Raw genomic sequence first — 10,416 nt, 5'->3', positions numbered from 1 at the left:
CACCAGAACCACTAAGAAGCACATTTTTATGATGAAATTCTATTAAAGAAGAGGTTAGGAGGATGTGCGATTCTCTCTGGGTAGTGTGCTAATGTAAGCATACAAGCAACACATATGCAGATGCACTTCCATCCTGAAGAATTCAGGAAAGCTTGTTCTTCAAGGAAAGCCTCTTTCCTTGTGGTTTTCTTTTGCTAATATCCAGTAGATTACTGTCATCACGAAGGTCCAGAGATACCTAGGACCAGTGTCCTGGTTTTCTCAAGAAAATTAACCATTGGGGTTGATTAATTGATGTTTTTTTTTTCTAACTCATACTGTGTCATTTTAATGGGCTGCCACCATTCCTCTTCCATAATCATTCTGAGACAACTGCAAAATTGATTCTAAATTTGTAAGTCAGACTATGTCAGTTTGCTGCTTAAACTCTAGAATGCCCAACCACTCAACCCAAATTCTGCATTGTGACAGCTTCAGTCTGGATGTTTCCAAGACTCTGCCCTATTCAGGACCTCCTGCCCTACAACTGCTTCCTTCCTGCTACAAGATCTTTCCATATGCTCTTCCCACTCATTACCAGGGATGGTCCCTCTTTCACTGATGTTTGTCTTCTCATTCTTCCCAAGGAAGAGTTTCAAAAGCAGATTTCATCTCAGCCAACCCCTCTCTGCCTCTGTCTCTGTCTATCTCTCTGTCTGTCTCTCTGTCTCTCTGTGTCTGTGTCTCTGTTTCTCTTTGTCTCTCTGTCTCTCTCTTTCTCTTTATATCTGACTCTGCTCTGTTTTTCCTTTGTAGCTGGCTTCTGAACAAACATATCTGATGAGCTAGATGAGGTGAGATAGGAAATAACTATTTTTACGTAGCACAGCTTTCAGTCTGCTTGAGAAAGCTTTGCCAATGATGAGAGTAAAAGAAAATCCTACCGTTTTAAAAGATAATTTATAAATATTAAAATCAATTTTCTTTTTGTTAGTGGTTCAATCCAACATAATACCCCAACTTCAGTCCCCCATCTAGTTTAGGTATTTTCCATTTGGGCCCCTTCTACTTTGATCCTCTGCTCCACCCTGAAATCCAGATTAGGCTTAGGAGAAGTGATTGCGGGTGGAGAGGTGAGTGTGCAAAAGATCCTTTCAGGCAGTGGGTGCTGTATGAGTCCTGTCCTCCTTGGTCGGATGTGGTTTGAATATAGCACTCAAGGCTTCATTTTGAGAGCTTGGTCCCTACTGTGATAACTAGGAAAGAGGTGGTGGGACTTTAAAAGATGGAGCCTAGTTGTATATCCTTAGGCTTTCCAGGGAGCTGCCCTCAGGAGAAACTAAAGTAACTTTTTTTGGGACTCTTGAGGTCACAAAGCAATGAGTTGTGGGTAAGCCTAACAGATTATTCTTAGACTTCCTGTTTGAGATGTGGTATCTTCCTTCTGTACATACCCCTGTTACTGTAGTGTCATCTGCCATGGGGTCCCAACCAAAACACAACCAATACCAGCAATGCCTTGCCCTTGAATATCAAGAACCATAAGAGAAATCAATCTCTTTAGTGTATAAAGTTACCCAGCCTCATGTTATTTGTTATAGTGACAAAGCCTCACTAAATATTCAATGACTGTCATATATCCTCTGTTCAAACAATTCTTCTTTCTGAAAATAAGAAAAGCTACACTCCTTGGGAGCCACCATCTCATTTGTCTCACAGGTTTCCCTGACTCACCTTGCATAAAGCCTTGGCCCTGTGATTCCATGGATTCCTTGCCTTATAGCCCCTCAATGAAAATGTCACTCTATGGCAAAGCCCCTTCAGTCTGGCTCAGGCCAGATGTCAACTTGACACAAGGTATAGTCATCAGGGAGGAGGGAGCCTCAATTGAGAAAACACCTCCACAAAAGCAGAGGTATACAGAAGCCTATAGGACGTTAGTGATTGAAGAGGGAGGGGGAGAACCCAGCCCCTTGTGGTTGGTGCCTTCCCTAGGTTGATGGTCCTGGATTCTATTAGAAAGCAGGCTGAGCAAGACATAGTGGAAGCCAATAAGCAGCACTCCTCCATGGCCTCTGTCTGCATCAGGTCCTGCCTTTAGGTTCCTGCCCTGGTTGAGTTTGTGTTGTGACTTCCTCCAGTGATGAACAGTGATATGGAAGCATAAACCAAATAAACACTTTTCTTGCAAATTTCTTTGGTCCTGGTGTTTTATCACAGGTTTAGTGACTCTAACTAGGATACCGGGCATCTCTGAATAGTGTACACTATGTCTACTCTGTCCACTGGAAACATCTTCCATTTCACTCTTATTCCCAGAAGGCCATGCTGCCACTCAGGCAGCTGGCTCTCTGCTCTGCCATTGTAGCTGCCTAAGCCAGGCTCTCTAGTTTTTCACTGTAGTCTTTGTGAGCTGAGCTGGAAAAACTCTCTGAGGAATCTCCCTCCCACTTTCCTCTGATTTCATTGTGCCACTGAAGACCCAGAGCTCTTTCTCCATGAGGCCCTATGCCTTCCTGTTTATACTTCTCCCAGGCCATGGGTACAAGGTAGACTGTGGTTCACATGAGCAAGGTCTATCATGAATGGTAGTCTGTATATTCATATGTTTCACCAGAATTTGTTGAGGGGTAAAACAAGCTAGAAGATCTTATGTGTTGTTCTTAGTTTGGTGTTCTTTTGAAAATTTGAAGTCAATGTAAAACATTATGTTTGGCATCCAGTTGATACACAGAGCCACAGCTCAAAGTAAAAGTGCATAAGAGGGTACCGTAAGCAAGAGGGTAAGCCAGGAGGAAGTACCTTCTCCTTCTGGTGTCCTGTGAAATAGTCCAAAGGTTAATAATGAAGGCTGGCTGTACTTGCTGACTTGGGGCTGTATTGTACCATTGAGAGAACAATTTTATGAACCCTGGGATTGGTGAGGATGGAAGTGAAAATGTCTTGGGCATTGTGTTAGTAAATTTCTTGTTACTGTGATAAAACACCTGACAGAGAGCTAACACTGACATAAAGGAGGAGATTTGACTTTGGTTTCAGCTGGAGGAGACAGCCCATTGTGGTGTGGGAAGATGGAGTTGAGAATGTGAGGTAGCTGGGTGCATCGCATTTGCCATAGGAAGCAGAATGAGATGAATGCTCATACTCAGCTTGATTTTTCCTTTCTTTGCTTCCCATGACAGCACAGGGTGGTGTCTCCCACATTCAGGGTGGGTCTCCCCTCCTCAGTTAAGCCTTTTAGGGCACACCTTAAGAGACACAACCAAAAGTGTGTCTCCCAGGTGATTCCAAATTCAATCATGTTGACAACGGACTAGTAAGGACTTACAGGGAAGAATATAAGCTTAGAAAAAGAAGCTAGGAGTGAAAGCTATGGTCCAGGAATTAAGATATGGGCAGAAGAGTCCCAAACACTGGGGACTGAGGATCAGGGCTCTTCACTTCTCTCAGTGGAGTTTCTCAGTGAATTGTTTGTGCCCATGTCTAGCTTGGTAGTTAAGGCCTGACCGGTGAAAAAGAACATATATAGACTTTAAATGGGACAAAGATTCCACATTCTTATTTATGTATTCATTGTGTTTCTTTACTGGAGTAAAATCCTCATGGAGATAAAGCCCTTGTTGCCAATGCAACCCTCTATGGCACAGCACAGGGAAACTGGAAACTGGCAGGTATGGCTGTGCTGAGTACAAGAAGGACCATCAGGCCAGACAGATATAAAGGGAAGGCCTTGGGGAGGTCCTCAAAGAGCTACCTGATGGATGATGCCACATTTGACAGGGCAGTACATGATCATTTTTAAAAATGATTACATTATTATGGGAAAAGAAAAGCCTCGATGTTTAAGGGAGCAGGAGAGAGTGGTGGGGGCCATGGATCTAGATTGTGGGTGTCTGTGGATGGGTTCTGTAGAGATGGAACTCGGAAAATACCATTCGGCTCATATACTTGATGTTGGATCACCCACACTTCCTAGAGCCATCTGTCCTGATCCCTCCCACTTTTTATCAGAACACCAGGAACATGCAAATGTGGAATGCTTGCAGGTCCCCACCAGCACCAAACAGAGAGTGGTATCTTTGAATATCATTCTGTCTATTCCCATTTCTGGCATAGGCATTTCATTCCCCCAGGTTACAGATGAGTGTTTGTATATATTTTCTTTTTTTTTTTCAAATAATTTTTACTCGTTTTCATCTTCTGTCATTGCTTTATGCTGCTACTGGATTTCAAGCTTCTGTTTAGTGAATACCGATGAGAGTGTAGCTGGATTTCTACAACTGCACAAAGGATTTGTGAATATGTGACAATCAGCGGTATTCTTGGAAGTTTTGATTTTTGTAAGACTTGATCCTCTGTCTTAGTTAGGGTTTTACTGTATTAAGAGACACCATGACCAAGGCAACTTGTCTAAGGACAACATTTATTTGAGGGTGTCTTTCAGGTTCAGAGGTTCAGTCCATTAGGATCAAGGCGAAAGCATGGCAGCATCTGGGCAGGCATGGTGCAGGCAGAGCTGAAGGTTTTACATCTTCATTTGAAGGCTACTAGTGGAAGACTTCCAGGCAGCTAGGAGGAGTGTCTTAAAGATCCAACAAGGCCACACTTCCTAATAGTGCCACTTCCTGGGCTGAGCATATACAAACCATCACATCCTCCTTGGTTGAGTGGTGGGTTAGTGCTCTCGGTTTCTCAGGCAGTTATCCATCTAAAGACTGCTTTAGTTACTATGTGAATACTAGTTGCTTAGATGAAATACTTGACAAGTAGCAGCTTCCAGGAGGAAGGGCTTATTCTGGCTCACAGTTTAAGGGGATACAGCCTATCTTGGTGAGAAAAGCATGGGAGTCATCTGGTCACATGCCATTCACAGTCAGGAAGCAAGGAACAAAGAGACTACTAAACCTCCAAGCCCATCCCCAGAAACTCAATTCCTTCAGCACAGCACCACCTCCTAAAGGCCCTATAATCTCCCAGACAGTGCTGCCAGGTCATGTGAGCATGTAAGACATTCCACATTGAAATCTCAACAAAGACAAATCAGATGAGGCCACAGGATCCAGAAATAGGTAGTTTGAAAATAATCACTCTGTTTTAAGTATTTATTTGTTTATTTATTAATTGATTGATTTATTTTTAGACAGGGTCTCTGTACATAGAACTGGATATCACTAACCTCACTATAATAGACCAGGCTGATTTTTGCATTCATAAAAATCCACTTGCCTCTGTCCCTTGAGTGCTGGCTAAGGTCATACATCCAGTAAACATTTGGGGGTTGGATTTAGTTCATAATAAATATCTTCTACAGTTTCCTATTATACTTAAACATGTGTATGTACATTGTAGCACGTTTGAAGTATTTTTATTTTTTTTAAAACACCCATTTTGTACTTTACAGGTCCTCTGTATGTATGCTATTGCTTTCGGTTTTGGGTTTGTATGGGATTCCTGAGTGTGAACACACATGTGTCTCTGCATATATGTGTTTCTCCTGCTTTTGTCCTTTGGTTCTTATCTGTTTGGTTGCTTAGTCATGTTCTGATTTGTTGTCTTTTTTTTATTATTATTTCTTATTTTCTATTTTCTAACCAGAGACAAAAAAGTTTCAGATGAGGGGGGAGACAGGAAGAAACTAGGAGGGGGAGGGCAGAGGAGAAACCATAATCAGAATATATCAGACGAAAAAAATCTATTGTCACTAAAAGAAAAAAGTGTATGTGTGTATGTGTGTGTACACACGTGCATTCACATGTGTATGTCCAGGTACCCATGGAGGCCAGATCAGATCTCCTGGAGCAGGAGTTAAAGGTGGTTGTCAACCACTCAGTGTGGGTGCTAGGAACCAAACTTGGATCCTCTACAAGAGCAGTACATAGTCTCAACTGCCAAGTTGTCACTCCAATCAAGGTTTTTGTTGTGTTTTAAAATGTACATATTCTTTGGGGATAAAGGGATGGCTTAGTGGTTAAAAGCAGTAGCAAGCCTTTCAGAGAACCTGGGTTCAATTCACAGCACTCACTTGATATCTAACAACTGTCTGTAACTCTAGTTCTGGGGAATCTGTTATCCCCCCTGGCCTCAGAGAGTACCAGGCATATGCTTAATGCACAGATACACATTCAGGCAAAACATTCATACACATAAAAATAAGTAATAAATAAATGTACAATACTCTAATGATATTGCCTGTCATACGAACTTTTCTAAGGTGGGTGCTGAAGGTCAGAGACCTTGCCAAACATCCTCCAATGCTCCAAGTCTTCACAACAGATAACCATCCAGGCTGAAATGCCTTTAAGAACAAACTGATTCTTATTAACTTGCTCCCCTTTGGGCAATGCTCCAAAGACTTCTGTGGAGAATATTTGCATCTGTATTCAATGGAGATTATTTAACATTTTGCTGCCAAGTCACTGAAATTCCTTATTTCTTTAATGAGAAGTGAGGCACTTCAAATCAGTGTGTCTGTTGAGGACTGGAAAAGGAAAAACGTACATACACATCTGTCTGAAGGTGCTGGCCAGGTCAACAAAACTGGGAGAGTTCAGTGGCTCCAGCCCTGAGAGAAGCAGAAACCACGTTTCCCTCCATCCAAAGCGGCAACAAAGACACTGAGCAGGGAGTGGCATTTGAACAGTGTGATGGTTAGTGTTATTCATCAGTTTGACAGGGACTAGAATTGCCTGGGAGATGGGCCTCTGGTGGGATTATCTTGATTATACTCACTGAGGTTAAAACACTCTCCCAGTGTGGGTGGCAAATTCCCTTGCTAGGATCCTAGAGTCTATAAGGAGAGAAAGAGGGCAGAGCAGCCCCATGCAGTCATCACTCTCTTGTTTTGACTGTGGATGTGCTGTGACCTATTTCTTCAAGCTTCTGTTACCTTGGCTTCTTCATCATGATGGATGGAAACTTGAACTGTCAGCTAGACTAAACACCTTGTCACTTAAGTTGCTTTTGTTCCAACAACAGGAATAAAAATGACAGACCACTCTCAGGAACTTTTATTTGGAATTCTATAGAGCCATACTCTAGAACAACAGGTGTCAATGGGGATCTTTTTACATCTTCAAGGGTCAATTGGTAATATTTGGGAACACTTGTTGCTAGAGTGAAAAGAAGCATGAGCATCTAGAGAGTAGGAGCCAAGGATGCTGCTAAGTATCCTGTAACACACAATGGCTTCCCTACAATGTGTCTGGTCCAAAATGTTTGCACTGCTGAGGTCATGGAGTTTTCCTAGGCACTCTTATTGGGAATAAGGAAAAACTAGAAGTAAACAGCTCTCTCCCTCTCCTCCCTCTCCCTCTCTCTCTCCCTCATCTCCCTTTCTCTGTCACCCCCTCTCTCCCTGACAGAAGCAAAAGAAACCTACCTTGATTCAGGAGAGTGTTAAGGGAACCTCAATATACCCTAAAAATTTCATGTAAGAGAAAAAGGGAGTCTACCTTAAGGTTTCTATTGCTGTGAAGAGACACCATGACCAAGGCAACTCTTACAAATGACAACAGTTAAATTGGGACTGCCTTACAGTTTTTTAGAGGTTCAGTCTATTATTGTCAGGGTGTGAAGTACGGCAAAGTCCAGGCATCATGGTACTGGAGGAGCTGAGTTCTAAATCTTGATCTGAAGGCAGCTAGGAGGAGACGGGATGTGTTTCACACTGGGCGTAGGTTGATCATTTAAGCCCTCAAAGCCTCCCTTCCCACCAACAGTGGCACACTTACTCTAACAAGGCCATACATACTTCACAAGGCTATACCTTCTAATAGTGTCACTCCCTATGGGCCAGGCATTCAAACATATGAATTCTTGCTAATGTTCAGCTTGCTTTCTCCATTTTAGATAGTCTAGCATTGCCTACTGAGTGAATAGTCCTACCCACAGTCAAGACGGGTCTTTCCAAGTCAATCAGTACTATCAAGCTAGTCTCCTATGGGTGTGCTTAAAGACCCATATCGCAGAAGATTTTAGGTTCTGTCAAGTTGACAATCAACACTGTCACATAATGAACACATGTTCCGGATAAAATCAACCGCTGCCTTATGTAATTACTAAATTCTGAACAAGAACAAGACAACTGCCCCCAGCCCACTCTTCCAAAAGCCCCAACATGGAAGAGGCCTGTGTTCATGAGTTGGCTGCAGAAGGAAGTAATTTCCTTTGTTCTCTGCCTGCGCAATACTTTTACACTTTGAAGTTTGCCTCCCTAGTAAGGTGTTTCATTATTTTTCCCACAAAAAGAACCTGTGCTTTATGAGACCCTCATGAAGGTTGCCTTGCTCTCGTGGGTTACTACCTTTCTGTGAGTGATTGAGACTCCAGAGGATAAAGGTGATGGTGTGTGTGTGTGTGTGTGTGTGTGTGTGTGTGTGTGTAAGGGGAAGGGACTCATGGAATTTGGAAGAACAGCAAAGGAGCTGTTTTCCCTCTGGGGTTACTGAATACACTTTCCCCCAGCCAGGGGGTCTTAACCTTTTGCTATGTTTGGAGAATCATCATGAAGTTATAAGCCTAGGGCTGGGTCATTAGATCCACTCTCTTCTTCTATCCTGCTAGCTTCTTGCTGCAATTTTCATGATCAAATTTTTCTACTCCCCTGGACTGGCTCAGACAGAAGTTATGAGGCCTCTCCATCATTCAGTTTGCTCCAAGACCCTTCCTTCTTTGATGCCTTCTCATTTTGGGTCTTTTGCCCTCCCACTCTTCTCTTTTCAACGTTTCACTTTCTCTCTCCACAAGCTTTGTATCTCCAAGGATTTCTGCGCATGACTCCAGGCCTTTCTCTTTCTGTTTAGTTCTCAAAACTCCTACAGAGATTCTGTCTTAGTTCATCCATCTATCTAAGTGACCATAGTAGAACACAGAAGATTTTTAAATCAGCTCCAATGTAGAAGACCTGCTCAGGGCATTGGTTTGGCTCTTCCCATGTTGTTCTGGTATAGGGCTGATATTTTCTGTCTCCCATCATGCTCTGGGAGAACTACCTGCTCAAAGCTTGATGATACTTTCTTGCTTCTTGCCAGTGGACCCAGTTTCCAAAAGCCAGCCTAGAAAAGATGGAGAATTTATAAAAATAATGTTAAAAGATTTTTAATGCTATCTTAGCATTTCCTATTCAAATAGAGATTTTCTTAGGTTTTAAGAGTTCCAGAGCAACACTGCAAATTATGCACATTATGGGGTGTTGTAGTGAGAAACGCCTTTCTCCACTGTTTTCTATATCATTTTCTTAGTTCTCTATGTGTACTGAACTGGACTGTCACACATCTGTGTTCCAATTCTTCATCTCTAGTGTATTTGTAGGCTGGGACCTTGTCTCCCAGGCCTGAGGGCCCAGCAGAGGTACAACAGATATACTCTTGCCCTCTTGAAGATTTGTTCTCAAAGCCCAGCTACTTTCTAAACATGTCCTGAGAGCCTGTGTGTCACCAGTAGCTCAAGAGAAACAAAGGAGGAGGTGGGCTGATGACAGGAGTGAAGTAAACTCTATGCAAAAAGACTTCAGTGTGAGATCCCTTTAATCCTTCCACTTCATGGGGCCTCATGTTTCTCAAATTTCCCTGCTTTCATGCATTATAAAAATAGCAACAACACTGGCAATAACAGCCAATGATTGATACTAACAGCATTGTGGGAACTATTCCAAGGGTTTTATGTGTACTAATTGATTTTATATTTATGACAACCCCCAAAACATATGTATAGTTTTATTTACCTAGTGCCCCCATTTTATAGACAAGCAAACAAAGGCTGAGCAATGTTCTCAAGGTCCCTTCAGCTAGGGCATAGGCTAAAAAGGATAGAAATCATAAGACTAATGATTAAAGCAGAACTTTAGACAAAGCAGATTTGGCAGCGTTTGTTGGAACAGAGGATGATTCATGAATGAAGCAACTCTCAGAATACAAATCAGAGAACTGTGCTCTGTAGCATGGCCAGTGAGTATTTATAGACAGCAAAAGGCTGAAGACAGCAAAAGGCTGAAGACAGCAAAAAAGGGGAACAGAGTATAGACTGTTTACTCCAAAGTATCTTTCCCTGTAACAGTTAAAGCAGAGAGCCCTGTCTTAGCATGCTGGCTAAAACTGGTCTGTTTGCTAGATGTGGCTGCTATGGCAACTTTCTCTCCAGATTTCTTGGAAGGTCAGATAAACAGCTTAATTTCAGCATGACGATGTCAAGCTTTAGCGCTAGCGAATCCATTTTTGCTTTGTTCTTTCTGGACCCAGTGTGAGAGCACAATGCAAACGAACTGCCAGGCCATTGGTAACTGCTCTGCTGGTCAGTTACCCTGATGTCTAAGTGATGCTTCTCAAGGTTGTTAAAGATGGCGAAGGAAGGATGCAGCTCAGTCAATGGAGTGCTTGCCTAGCAAACACAGAGCTCTGGGTTCCATCTCCAGCACTGGAAAACTAGTCGTGGTGCAACATA

This window comes from Grammomys surdaster, unplaced genomic scaffold (assembly GCF_004785775.1).
Source record: "Grammomys surdaster isolate TR1022 unplaced genomic scaffold, NIH_TR_1.0 150, whole genome shotgun sequence".
Lineage (NCBI taxonomy): Eukaryota > Metazoa > Chordata > Mammalia > Rodentia > Muridae > Grammomys > Grammomys surdaster.
Note: the sequence above shows the minus strand (reverse complement) of the source record.